The sequence below is a fragment of the Mya arenaria genome, chromosome 6 (assembly GCF_026914265.1).
Source record: "Mya arenaria isolate MELC-2E11 chromosome 6, ASM2691426v1".
Classification (NCBI taxonomy): domain Eukaryota; kingdom Metazoa; phylum Mollusca; class Bivalvia; order Myida; family Myidae; genus Mya; species Mya arenaria.
The window spans coordinates 41,108,296-41,123,417 of record NC_069127.1 but is presented as its reverse complement, the minus strand read 5'-3'; positions in this window follow the sequence as shown (position 1 = coordinate 41,123,417).

Below are 15,122 nucleotides of genomic sequence, written 5' to 3'. Positions count from 1 at the left end.
ACAGTGTATTAATGATGTGTTTATATTATTAAATTATATTAGTATGATGTTTATTATATTATGTCTTCATCACCAAGATTAAGAGCAGTTCGCCCACTGAATACAGTGTATTAATGATAGAGGCCATTCTTTACCATCACCACTGTGTATGCATAATGGAAACCAGACTTCATCGACAAGTCCTGACTATGTTATACAACTTGGTTAATAAAACTGGTACAAGATTAACATGGTCATCAACACCCATCGCATTATCATACTCATAATTATCAACACACTCGTTGTCAGTAGCATCGTCATCATTGTGTCAACAAAACGCATAATTATAATCGTCGTATCTACGTTGACAGCGGTTTCAATCAATATAAAGTTTCGTCATTAACGTTTAAAGGGTTTTGGTCAAAATAACACTATAGGTGGTTCGACCATTTATATTCAGCATTTTGAAAGAAATAAGTCTCATGTTTCCAATGTGAAAGAGAAGTACACATAATTAAACTCTGCATGTTACATATTTAAAACATCCTTTATCAACCCTGGCCTTAAAAAAACAATATCAAAAGCACCCTTGAGTGTAATATGATGACAATACCACATCTTCCTCGTTTGCATCATAATTTCTCTACAGGTGGTAAGAAAGAAATAAGTCTCATTCAATGTGAAAGAGGAGCACACATAATTAAACTCTGTATGTTACATATTTTAAACATCCTTTAACAAGCCTGGCCTAAAATTAAAAATAAAACACATCAAAAGCACCCTTGAGTGTGACATGATGACAATACCACATCTTCCTCATTTGCATTATAATAACACTATAGGTAGTTAGAAAGAAATGACTCATTTGCATCACACTTGAGCCAAGAGTGTTTGGTAGTAAACATCTGCTGTATCACTTGCAGTAATAATGCACAGGGCTTGTGTGAATGAGCTGGACTATTAATCGTCTATTTTACGAATCATGAACATCGTATTGTAGGACAATCATCTGCAATTATTTTATATAAGATCCATTATTTTTTTGCAATTTCTATATCAAACTGGTGTAACACTGCTTTAGAACTCTACAACACCACTGAAAATCGTTTGACATCATGGGAACTTGGCCATTTTGGACGCTTCTTGTGGTTATTTTTATTCCGTGTAGTCAAGGTAAGAGAATTCATTTACTTTAAAAACATAATTATGATTTCTTTTTTTAAGTGTTATGTCACAAAAATTAGTGTAGCCTAAATGAATACAAAATATAGTTCAGTGAACAGTTTATGCCGATGATATTAAAGGAAAATAGTTACTGTTTTCATATATTGTCTGAATTATTTAAATATAATAACATAATTGGTAGATATGTTTACCTATTAGCTGTGAAAATATGCTTTCTAATGGCTAAAGATCAATAATGATATTGCGATTCATTTTCAACAGCGTATTTCACTGCTTACAAAATGAATTACTGTATTATTACATGATACCAAGAATTTTGGCATTTTGAAAAATAAACTGGTCCGCGTATATTTTATACTAGTAAGGCCAGGAATCCATACATTTCACCATCAGGTATAAGTTTGAAAATCCGGTTTATTTGCAAACAATTGTTAAAGACACAAACATTCAAAGTGGCACACAGTTAGTTTAAATGTTATATACTAAGGCATCGAATCTATTTGCGTTGTATACTCCAAAATTCATATATTTTGATTTTGTGAGAACGATTGTAAAATTGGAAAATTGCATTTCACCAATAAGGGGAAAATCTCTATTAGAGAATACTTTAAAGCATTTCTAGGATTACTGGACACAAAGTGGTTTTTTTAGAATTTGGGGCATATGAAAGTTGAGAATTCCTAAAGACTGTGCTGGAACTGCCAGGGCTAAATAAAGATAATTAATAATTAATAAGTATGACAGTAAATGATATTTAAAAAAAATATTCGAAAAGTAACCTGATTCCGTGTTCCTTTTTTCCTCCGGGACTTGCATGCAATCCAACATAGTTTTCTTATATACAACTGCGTCAACTGTACCGTTAAGTTGGCTTTCTCCTGAAGAGATCCAAGATGTACAATACCATTACAAACTTTAAATGAGAATTTCTTGCGAAAATAATGTACTTTTTCACTTCCTGGTATGCTCTCTTCTTTAACTTAAATGAGTAGATTAAAGGTAAAGTATTTGTACCATTAGAATGCGATTTATGGCTTGCGTGGGGTTATTTGTTAGTTCTTTTTTTGTAACTGTGATCCTCAAACACGTATTTCGAGCGTCTTCCCCAGAGGGAATCACTTTCGTATTGGTGTTTCGTAATCCTAGTACAATCAACAATTGTTATATAGTTTTATTACATTCCTTCCCTTTTGAATTACAAAGGTTTAAATGCAGGGTGCTTGAATGACTGGAAACAAATATTTTATTGATATAGCTCAAATGGTGGTGTACCAAAACAGTCATTGATCAGTCAAATACATTGTCTTACTCTTTGCTGATGCGCAAACAGTTCATTTACCAGCCTAGTACATTGTCTCCTCTGGGTTATTGTTTCGATTACCCACCAACCCACCCCCACCCAGATAGTCGGAAGGGAAATGGTCTGTTTATTTTTCAGAAGAGTATGAACGCCGCCAATTTGCGACAGCTACCTTGAGCACTTCTTCTCAAGGCTGCTGGCGAATATCGGCAACAATGGCTGCGATACTACAGAGATGACTTGGTACACCACAATGACACTGGTCGAACTTTAAATAGGAGTTGTCGATCTTTAGCGACAGTTTATTTTCCAGCCAATGCCGTTACGCTTCCCTGGATGCTTCAAAAGCCTTTTTTACTGATAAATTTTATCCAAAGTGAGCGTTCGGGTGCCGTTAGAGATCAATTAAGCCCTGGCTTCCAGAAAAGCAATAAACCTCGATTATCTATTCTTTTAGATGGTAGAATAACTTTACCATTCATGACATATATTTATCCCCTGCCATGTAAAACAAGGACATTGTCCGTATTAAAGCAGTGTCAGAACTTTGCCCCAAACCTCATATTGAACTGCACAATATTTTTCGTTGACTGTGTAGTCAATTCCAAGAGCTTTTATCCCTTTAGAAGATAGACAGGCCTCAAGTGTCTCGAGAATAGACCTATTCCAGATTCGTGTTTTGGGTGTAGCATGGTAGGTAGCTCCGCTGATGAATAGCTGAATGGATAGCAGAATGTAAAGACACTACCTTTAAATTAATCTGAAAGTCTGGATCCTGTGGTGGGACCTCTATAATACAATGAAGATCATAGATCTTTCTAGACAACGCTGTAGTTATATCCAGGTGGAAGTGTGAATCCCAGGCTACTGGTAGGTCCTGTGTCGTCACAGCCCCGAATTCGTCCCTTAGGATTCCAATGTTCTCTGACCAAAGCAGATCACACAATACCAGCTGAAGTCTCCAGTGATAAATTAGAGAGGGTGTCGAAATGAGAATATATCGCTGGGTTGGTCGTCTAAGTACCCACTCTAGCAGCAGAGGATGTTTGTACTCCCATGACATTCTTTCCCGTTGATTTTTGATAACCCCTGTCTTGTTGCTCATCATGTCCGAGGCACTTGAGGGTTTAGTTTGGTGACAACGTGTCGATCGTCTAGGAGACGGTAATACAAAATGACGAGGTGGTGATTTTCGTGTAGGTACAGTTATAAAGACATTGGCTTTAGCCCCACATCACCACTTATAATGCAGTTCTTTAAAGAAAAGCGTCAACCTCTTCTTCATCTATTTCCATAAAGGAATCTGCTGTACTCAAGCTTAACCTTTAGGGTTTCTTCATTCACCGTATATTCACGTCATTCACCGTGTTGCAACCACTTACATTCCTGGTCAAAGCTCAATGGCAATAAACGCTCCATATATATCAACATACTTGATATATGTTTCAACAACTTTTCACAAAACTGTTTCACTCTTTCAATTAGGCGGCGAGTTTGGTACTATTGGTGCTCGAGTTTAACATGGAAAAGCTTAAGCCAACAGTTTTCCTGGACCACCTGTATACTTTTCACATTTTAATAGCGCATATTCAAAACCCGGTCGCTTTGAAGCGTGTCTATTAATACGTTTTCCATTTGACACAATAGTTGTAAGTCGTATAAGAATTTTCAAATTATAATGACCTTGCTTGAGTTTAATTTCTATTATAAAGGTTTCATCGTCACCATTTTTACTCGACTACCTTACGGTACGCAATACGCATTGCAGGAGCTTTTCACAATGAAATATTAACATTTTTGACGCCATGAAATAAATGAATTTCAAGTTTTATTAGACTTGTGTTTTAAAATAGAAATGGAAACTTCACCATATTCATTGTATCAGTAGACAGATCAGAATTTTGTTTAAAATAATGGTATCTTCACAATATTGAATGACAAGTTATATATTTCAAGGTCTGAAGGAAAACCTAGGTTATTATGGAAACGGGCTGTTGGGCGAGCGGGTGGCAACAATTTGTGCAGTTTTTGGGAAGTAACTTTGCGAAGGATTATGTAAAAATACCACATATGTTATAGTCTTGCTTGAATTTAAATTCAATATTTCCTTTTTTCAGGCACCATCGCCACCTTCCCTTTTCAACAACTTAACGGCATCCGGAGGGATTTGCGGAAGTTTTTTACGAAGACAATTCAAAAACCTAGTTTAATTTAAAATTCAAAATGTTTTTGTCTTTTCTTATTTAGGTTCAAGTGCTATCAGACTAAGTAACGGCAGACATACACAAGAGGGTCGTGTTGAAGTATTTCACAATGGAATATGGGGTACCATCTGTGATGATGGTATAAACATAAACTTTGCCAAAGTCGTCTGTCGACAGCTCGGATATGCTACGTAAGTTATTTTTCTCAAAAGGTAAATGATATTGTCTAAGTATTTCTGTGTCAATTTTAGTTGCTTTTTATACATTTTTATACTCCTTAATCAATGAATCTTGCAAAATGTTCCGAATGTAATAGCAGTATGATTTTCACAAATAATCAAATAAAAAATACACAAGCAATTTCAATCCAGGAATCGGAATAAAGTGGTGTCTCTATGCTTTGAGCATATATAGTGATAACGATACAAAAGGTCCTTCTTTTGTACATAAAAATAAGTAGCAAAAAGGTGGAAAGGGTCAATAATCAGAGAAAATGCATTTCTTGAATAGAAATACTACTCAGACTTGTTCAATTGCAGCGACAATGTGGCGGTACGTTCACGAGCCTTTTTTGGTAAAGGCAGTGACCCGATTTGGCTAGACGATGCTACTTGTCAAGGAAACGAGACTGGGATCGATACGTGTACGTTCCAACCATGGGGAAAACACAACTGCGTACATTCTGAAGATGTCGGAGTTACATGTAGTAAATATAACCCTTCATTTTATCTTTTTTGTAGAGTTCAAAACAAAAATGGCTCATATATAATAGTACAGTTCATACACTTATCAAATATACAATGCATGAACAAAAAAATAACAACAATTAAATGGAATGAGAATGTTTCGCAATGCAAGTCTTAAATAATAAATACTTAGGAACATAATGACCATTCGGATGGTACTTGAGAAAGAAACGAGTCAGTGATTGAGTTGCGTATGTTCAGACCATGGGGACAGCACAACTGTGTACAAAGAGAAGATGTCATTGTTACGTGCAGTAAATATTACTCTCATTTCTCCTTTTCTGTAGAGTTCAATAGAAAAATGCATTATATGTTAGTATTGTACATAGGGAATATTATTTTAGTCGATAGATCCGTGGTGCATCACTTCGAATTGCTTGTGGAAGAATCAGGATCACACGAAACCAAAGGTCGAGTGCGATACGGATTCTTCCACAAGCAACGTGAAGTTATACAACACCACGGATCTACCGACTTACAATTTTTTTTTTTTTATATACAAAAAACATTTTAATTTCATCGAACCCACACACACGTAAGCAACTAGACAAAATAGTATCACTTAATTAAAGATGTACAATACAAAATATAAATGAAGTATGAATTAATTAATTCACCAACAATTGTGAAACGTCACTTATGAATTGACTTAATCGAAAGTAGACGTCCGCCATTTTTAAAAGTAAACGGTTGTCGGGTTGAACTGTTCAACTGGTAAATGTGAGGTGTTTTTTTATGGAATTAATCACTTTACGGGTACTCAATCATTGTCACTATCGATTACACGAATCCGTCTACGTTTGTTTTCCTGTGGCGATCTGTCGTAGTGGTTGATAGTGATTTAATAGTTGAGTAGCCGAGCATTTTGAAGTGTTTGTGGAAATTTCTTTGGACATGTGGTTTGCTATACTGGAATGCATTTGGGTGGAGATGTCATCCGATCGAGCCGGTACTGCCAAAGTTTTATTGCTTAACATTTCTTTACTTTATTAAGAATTGCTCTCATATACAACTGAACAATAATAAAACTATATAACGATTTCTTTGTATTATATTACGTAAACCAGGTCAATCTTAAAATAGAATGGCGGAAATAACCGAACATGTACGATCAAAAAGTAGTTCTGGTCTAGTGTGAAATACGGAAACAGAAAACTATGTACAGTGTGTAATACGGGATTTTTTTGTCCGATCATTTGTATTTTTCAGTTTAAAAAATGCATTTATTTATAGAATAATACACCTCGAGGTGTGCCAAAAATCCATAATGAGACTACTTCCGGTTAATCGCGCACCTGAACAGGTAACGGCAGAGTTCGACGTAATTAGCAACGCAAACATGGCCGGAGAAAGTAATCAACTGTATTGAAGTAGAAAAAAATATAGTATGAGAAAGAACGAAGAAGAAAAGAAGGAGAGACAAAGTAAAAGATGTGTAAGTGTTGGTGGTTTGAGTCGATCACTGGCTTTCAAATCATTTTGACAAATAAATAAAACGATGAACTGCATCAAACAGAGTACTATTTTGTTCTACAGTCAGTGAGTCATCACCATATAGTAAGCAACGGAGGGTAACCTCAGTTAGAGATTGAACAGTATTAAACATATTTTGCCTTTGTTCAGTAAAGAGAGGACAAATAAAGAGATAGTGGTATGTAGTCTCCTGTCTCCCACACTTGCAAAATGGTGAGGGAACAATATTTTTAACATAGAGATGGTGATTCAAGGAACTACAATCGTTGCGTAGGCGAGTTTGCAGGACCTAAAACCGGCGTATCCCGTAATAAAATATAAGTGTTTTGGGCTTATCAGAATAGAGGTATGATTTAAAACCAACGATATTGTGTATAGCCTTTGCGTCAACTGGAAGAGCATTCCATGCAGATATTGTAGAAGGAAGGAATGAATTCATATACAAAGATGTGCGGGCTCGGAAACTAGATATATTGGATGAATTTTTAAGTGTTCTTGATGAAGCTTGTCCTACAGTCTGGGGAACCAGAACCGACACGTAATCTGGCGTATAACCATTTTTCATTTTAAAGAAGAGAAGAAGGTTGTGTTTCTCGCGTCTAGTACTTAAAGTTTCCCAACCAGATTCAATTTGTAGTAAATGCAGAGAAACAAGTCTAGTACAACCAGTAACTATACGTGCACATTCGTTTTGTATTTTATCCAGTTCGTCTTTTTCGGATTGTGTACAATTATCCCAGATAGCATCTGCATACTCCAAGATAGTCCTAATAAAGGAAAGAATTATTACCTCCAGAGACCGCCTTTCAAGTAGATAACGAAGACGTTTCATTATATTAACTCTGGACCAGGCTTTATCTTTGATGTAGTTAATATGAGCATGCCAACTGCAATCATCAGAGAGAGAAATGCCAAGATGTTTGTGAGTTTCAACAGAAGGAATAGCTGTGTCGAACATATTCACTGGTGGGTGAATGGGTTTATTTCTTTTACGATATATGACCATTGATTCTGATTTAGATGGATTGAACTTAACGAGCCATTTGTCGACCCAGAGAGATATTTTGTTAATATCATTCTGTAGTTTTAAGGCTGTAGACGAAGGGGAGTTGACAATAACAAAGAGACTCGTATCATTCGAAAAAAGGTTTATATTTGAATCAACCCCCTTAACAATATCATTATTTGATGTTTACGAGGAACAAAAGAAGACATAAAATTGATTCCTGTGTGACTCCAGCTTTAATCTCAGATAATTAGGAAGTAGCTCATGGAATAACAAACGCGCTGAGACCTATTTCCTAAGTAATTGGAAAACAAAGACAGTATACGACCAAAAAGTCCTGCTTTTCAAGTTTGTACAATAGACCACGATGCTAAACTTTATTAAACGCTTTACTTATATCGAAAAGGACAACTCTTATTTCAAGTCCATCGTCGAGAGCTTGACAGAATGTATTATAGTGATAAGTTAACTGGTTAACAGTAGAGTCAACGGGCATAAAACCTGATTGAAAACTGGTAAAGAAGTGTGAATCACGAAGAAAATTAAATACATGTTTAAATACAATTCTTTCAAAGACCTTTTCCATTGTATTAAGAAGAGAGATTGGGCGATAGTTAGAGGGGTTGGAAGGATCACCTTTTTTGAGGACGGCGCAGACATTTGAACATTTCCAATCTAATGGCATAGCCGAAGAATTAAGCAAAACATTACAATTCACATAAAAGTTGGCTAAGTTGGACAGATGCTTCACGTAGGATACGATTATTAATGCCATCTGGGTCCGATGCTTTACCTGTCTTGAGACAATTAATTTCCTCACCCTCAGATGGTAAAATGATTAAGGATTCTAGTTTTCCTTGTTCAGCTCTAATTTCGTGTTGGGGAACAGCTTGACTGGAGTCGTCAACGTATGTTTGGCGGACAAAAAAGTCATTGAGAATATCCGCCTTATGTTGTTCATCCGTAACAATTTCACCATAAAGTGGAATGACTAGTGACGGAATGCCCATTGATGTTGTCGGAGTGATAAATGATTTTAAAGTTTTCCACCAGTCCTTTGAACTGAGCTCACTGGATTTGAGATTCGAATCAAGTTTATCAAAATAAAGTGATTTAGAACTACGAACGAGAGCAACTACTTCGTTTCGCAAGCTGCGGAACCTAGTCCAATGTGTCGGATTATTTTAGCGTTTAGCTTTTCTAAAGGCACGTTTTCGCTGCCGGATTTTTAATTTAATGCTAGCGTTCATCCAAGGAGGTTCATTTGGATAAATATGTACTACCTTGCTTGGAATACAACTGCTGGCAATATCAGTAATAGTTTGTGTTAGATAAGAGGTAAACAGATCTATATTAGCATTTCTAACAGTTGTCCAATCAGAATCCGAAAGCTTCTGTCGTAATTGTACATAATTGCCATTATCATATTTCTATACTTTACGACGAGAGAACTTCTGTACTGATTTTTGGTATCTAAAAATTCCAAATACAGGGCAATGAAATCGAATGTTTTGCTCGAGAAAAGGCTCACAAACACCACTATGGACAAGAGAGTTTGAGTTAGAGACGAATAAGAGGTCAATAATTGAGGACGAATGCTCAGTAAAATGTGTTGGTGCTGAGATACATTGCTCAAAGCCAAACTGCTGTGACCGAGAATGAATCTTACGCCCTGAATTAGTAACTCGAATGTTAAGATTTAAATCACCTGTTTACAATAATATCATCAATACCGCTTTCTCTCGCCAAGCCTATTGAGTTTACAATGTTATTAAAGTAGTTGTTACCCGAATTAGGAGGACGATAGAAGACACCAAGCAGAATACGCTTAATTATGCGGATCTTAACTTCCAATTAAAGACACTCGATATCATTTAATTCTAAATCGTTTCTTCTTTTAAAATTGATACCTTCTTTGATATAAGCGGCAACACCACCATACGAATCACCGCAACGATCTCGCCGGGCCGGTCGCGAAAATCCAGGAATAAGAATTTGGTCGTTTAATATTGAAGAAGCTAACCACGTTTCCGAAAAGGTAAGAATATCAAAGGAGGCTAGCTCAGTTGTAAGCAAATCCAATTTCGGTAAAAGACTTTGAATATTGTAGTGTATAAGGGACAGGTAGTTTGGACTACACAAAAAATTCGAAATATTAAGAGAACTTTCACCATTCAAACTGACAGTGGATGAATTGTGACTTGAACTAGGACCAGGATTTGGGTGAATATCTCCGGACAATAAAATAATAGTGTACAACCAAGCTAGTATAACCGTGGAAAATAAAAATTCCGTTAATTATTTCGCAAAACAAGCATTATTACGATACGTTTCACTTGGAAGAGCGAGCTCCATCGGACATAGACAGGTGAATGTTGTTCGAACGAACAATATTTGACTTGACTGAGTAGCTGCTATGACTGTTCTGAACTATAACCAATGCGAAAAATATTGTCAAAAATAATGGGAATTTAACATATAGACAGTACTAAGGCATGACAATTATTGATGGTATATCACGAGCGGTCAAGATATGCGCAAAAGTAAAAACAAATACATTTCTACGGTTGTCATGCCTTTCAAAACTATACTGTAGATATTCAGCTGGACAAAAAAGACATGATTCGACTCTAACCACCAAATAACACAGAAACTGTATAGAGAGGGAAGGGAGAGAAGAGAGAGAAAAGAAAACAGTAATAAATGCAATTCACAAGTAGGCATTGGGGAAGCGTTCTTACAGGCCGATGATTAAAAAAAAATATCCGTTTTAAATAAGATCGAAAATATTAATATTATAGCTGTAGAATTGACCAGTAAAGTGGTTATTCAACTAGAAGAAAAAACAACAGGAAAACATATTTGATGCAAAAAGAAGAAAAAAGTGTTTAACACCTACAAAACAATGAACTTATTGCTGTAATAGTAATTCATATTTTCATCGAAGAGTTTAAACTGTGATCTTAAGGAATTGAACATTAATTTACACTAAATGGTAATCAATCGTATGCACAAGTTGATAACATACATAAGAACATGTCAGTTTGTACATAGACACAAAGGATACCTTAACACTATTAAGTAACCTATTTAACATATTTTCTTGAAAGATCCTCAGTTTACTTAAAATTGAAATAGAAGTTGTTCAAACGAGATACATAATTAAAATCAAGTAATCATCAATGGTACAGTACAGTACATATACACACTATTAAGATGCCGTAACTATAACGAGTATCCGTGAAGTATGGCATAGGTTTTTTATCTATATGACAAAATAGGTAGTATGCTATGTATAAGGACAGATGAATGGAGATATTTTTATAAATGTTTACATAAAAGCATAAACATGAATATTGTATACAACTTGAAAGACACTAGCACACTCACATGTGTATACATACTTACACATAGTTACGCAATACAACACGCAGTACCATTAATGAGTAAATAACCTAATGTCAGATAACCTTTAGTTTAAAAAGACTTAAACAACTTTTAATGAAAAGGACACAAGTTTAAATGTGAATAATGAGTGATTAAACATCGCGTTTTAAGTGAAAATAAATAAATGATAATTTAAAAAAAAAGAAAAAAGAAATAAATTTAACCCAATGTTAGCATAGATACTATCTTAAAGATTATTAAAACCAATACATCATGAATCGACAGGTATGAATTATGGCACAGGTAAATAGTATATGCACAATAAATTCATCAAAGCGAGACAGACATACTCGTACACCACAATGAAAAGGATTAAATCGATGTAAGTGGTCATTTTACTGATATACACTGGTCACCAATAAAAGCGTCACACTTAGAACAGAAGCTTATTGAGGTCGTCTTCTATACTTACACGGTGTACATAACTGCTTCCAAGCATTTTGATTAAGATTGTTCCATCGTGCGTCCAAGTACTGAGTAAATATTTGGGTTTGACTTGTTGCCTAGCCAGGAAAAGAAGTCGCGATCAGTTGGTTCATTTGTTTCGATATTATTTTCAGACATTATGATTGAGTAGGGTAACCTTTTTCCAGTAGTATAGATTTGAAAACAACTGGCGTGGATTTTCAGAGATAATTAGTTTATAATAAACTTATATATAACATTTTCGAAAGTTCACAAATCCAGAAAATTTAGTTTAACTATTCATACTTCGAATTTCGGCCCATCCGACGTTGAATACCTAGCACATCGCAGAGTAATTCTCGAATTAACTGAGAGCAGATTTAAACAGCCTAAACCGCCATGACACCGGAAGAAGGAGTTTATTTATCCTTTATTCGATTGACTTAATACTTCACACAGTTGTTTGGGACAATCACACAATGAGGTTACATAACTCCATATTGAATTTATCCTTAATACAAGTTATGGGCCCTGTTGACTAAGGAACTAAGGTCAAAGTTTAAGGGCATGTTAAAGTTTTAGGGCAACTTGGGATTTTAATAAAAACACTCCTATACCCTTTATTTTATCGACTTAATACCTCGCAAAATCATTGACGACCATCTTACAAAGTTACATAACTCCATTTTTACCCTAAATAAAAATTAAGGCCCTTGATCGACTTTTTTATTGTTTTGACAGGCACATTTCTATATTCTTAACCAGACGTTCACAAAGGGACAACTATTTATTAGAATGACTTGCGTCATTGTCGGACAGGCTGGTAGGAGAGCAGCGTCAAAGTCACCTTACGTATCGAATAATTTAACAAGGCTTTACATATAGTGACCATACTTGCTATAAGGACACACTTGCTAGAAATAGAAAAATGGTTAGAACTGAAAAACTTATGTCATGGTTGACATAGTGTCACCAAACTTGGTATGTAGGAAGAGTTTATGGTGGACTACTATTGAATAGTGTTTGGGGTCCCACGGATCAAGGTCTTTGTAACAAAAATAAAAGGAAGCAGTTGAAACTAAATCTATTCTGCCAATCATTAAAAAAACCGGTTTTGTCACATCGGGGTTCTTGTTTACTTTTTAATCTTATTTTTATTGCTTTTGACAGGCACATATAACATCATGATTTTCACTTCTAAGACAAAGCGGCGTAGTCGAGCGTGCTGTCTTACGACAGCTCTTGTTCATATAAAGTAATACATATATGTTAACTTCAAAAAAAGTTGTGTTATTTGACTTGGATAGCCAGGGTTAGCTGTCCTAGTGATATTTGGCTTTAATAGCCAGGGCTAGCTGCCCTATTGTGAGTTTTGGCTTGGATAGTCAGGGCTAGCTACCCTTTTGTCAAATTTGGCCTGGAAAGCCAAAACTAGCTGCCCTTTTGTGGTATTTGGCTTGAAATGTCAGGGCTAGCTATCTTTTTGGGATATCTAGCATAGATGACCAGGGATAGAGGCCCTTTTTGTGGTATTTGGCTTGGATAGCCAGGGCTACCTGTTTTTTGTGATATCTAGCTTAGATAACCAGGAATAGAAGCCATTTTGCGTAAGTTGGCTTTGATATGTGGGGCTAGAGTTTTTTTTCGGATATTTAGCTTTGATAAGTAGGGCTATATGCTTTTTTGAAATAATTAGCTTAGCTAGCCAAGACTTGAAATCCTTTTGTGATATTTGGTTTGGATAGCCAGTGCAAGAGACACTATTGTGAAATTTAACTTGAATATCCATGGTTTGTTGTCCTTCTGTGATATTAAGCTTTGAATGCCAGAGCTATAGGCCATTCTGTGATATTTAGTTTGGATGGCCAGGGGATAAGGCCCTTGCATGATATCTAGCTGATATAGCAAGGGCTTGAGACACTTTTGGAATATTAAGCTTAGATTGTTAGGGCTAAATGTCCTTAAGTGATATTTAGCTTATACAGATATGGGTAGAGACCCTTTTGTGATGTTTAGCTTAGATAGTTAGGACAAAATTCCCTTTGTGAGCTTTAGCTAAGATAACTTTGGATAGAACCCCCTTTTGTGATATCAAGCTTGGATTGTCAGAGCTAAAGACCAATTTGTGATATCTTGCTTTGGGCTAGAGACCCTTTCTGTGATATGTAGCTTCGATAACAAGAGATAGAGACCCTTGGGGTATTAAGCTTAGATGACTAGAGATTGAGACGCTTTGTGATATTTAGGTTAGATTGTTTGGTATAGAGACCTTTTAGTTTGATGTAGGTTAGAAAATTAGGTATAGAGACAAGTTGCTTATAATATATAGGTTGAAGAGTGTCTTTATGACTTCGATTTGATACGGACGCTTTTAAAGGAAGTATTTATTTATTGTATATGCTTTTCATTAATATATTTATCTGTAACATGAATAACATTAATAGATATAACAATAATTGATTTATAACTATCCTCTTTGTTTGTCATGACATGTTCACCAAATACAATGCCAATTCCTAAACTGTTTGGGAAGTTGTATTTTGAGATAAGTAAACAATTATTTTACTCACGTATTGAGTGAGTAGATACAATTAGTCACAATTCAAAAAATATAAACTTTATTGATTTCATGAGATTGGCTTAAGTACTCGTTGTACTTCAAAACTTTGGTGAATTAGTTTGGCGGGACACTAGAAACATAATTTCATCATGGAGAAAACTAATCTGTTTTCGTCACTCGAGGTTGTGTTTTGTAAAAAGTTAATTGGAAATGTCTGATAGCGAAGATATAAATTTGATCATATTTCCCGCCCACCCCTTCCCTTTTTTTAGGTTAATTTCGCTGAAACAGGTGTTCTGTTAATATGCATATTTATTTAACATAAGTAAGTTACGTATTTGTTACTTTTATAATCTAAGGTTTAACGTATGTTTAGTTTCGTTCCAGTTGTTTTGTGATGTTTATTAAAGTACCAAGCACCCTAACCCTTAAACATAACGCCATACCTTAAATATATGACGGCATACATACTGGTCGACGCTGTTATCGTCATTGATCTGTATGTGAACAAACACATTTTATTACGTTTCTTTATACACATGTGCGTTTATGGAGGACATTTACTATTTTATCAGTCTCCAAAGTATGCAGTCTACGTATGTGTAACCGGTTTTGGATGTGCTTTCGAAGACATGCACTTTCTTTGTATATATATTTCAACAATGTGCGACCTGTTTAAAATATCTTCAAAATTCAATCTCTTAAAATGTTTCCATGGAAATATTCACAATTTGTATGGATCCACTTAACAGTGTAAATGTGTTATTTACAGGACAACACAGATGATTAACAAACTCTTCAATATATCTGACTTTAT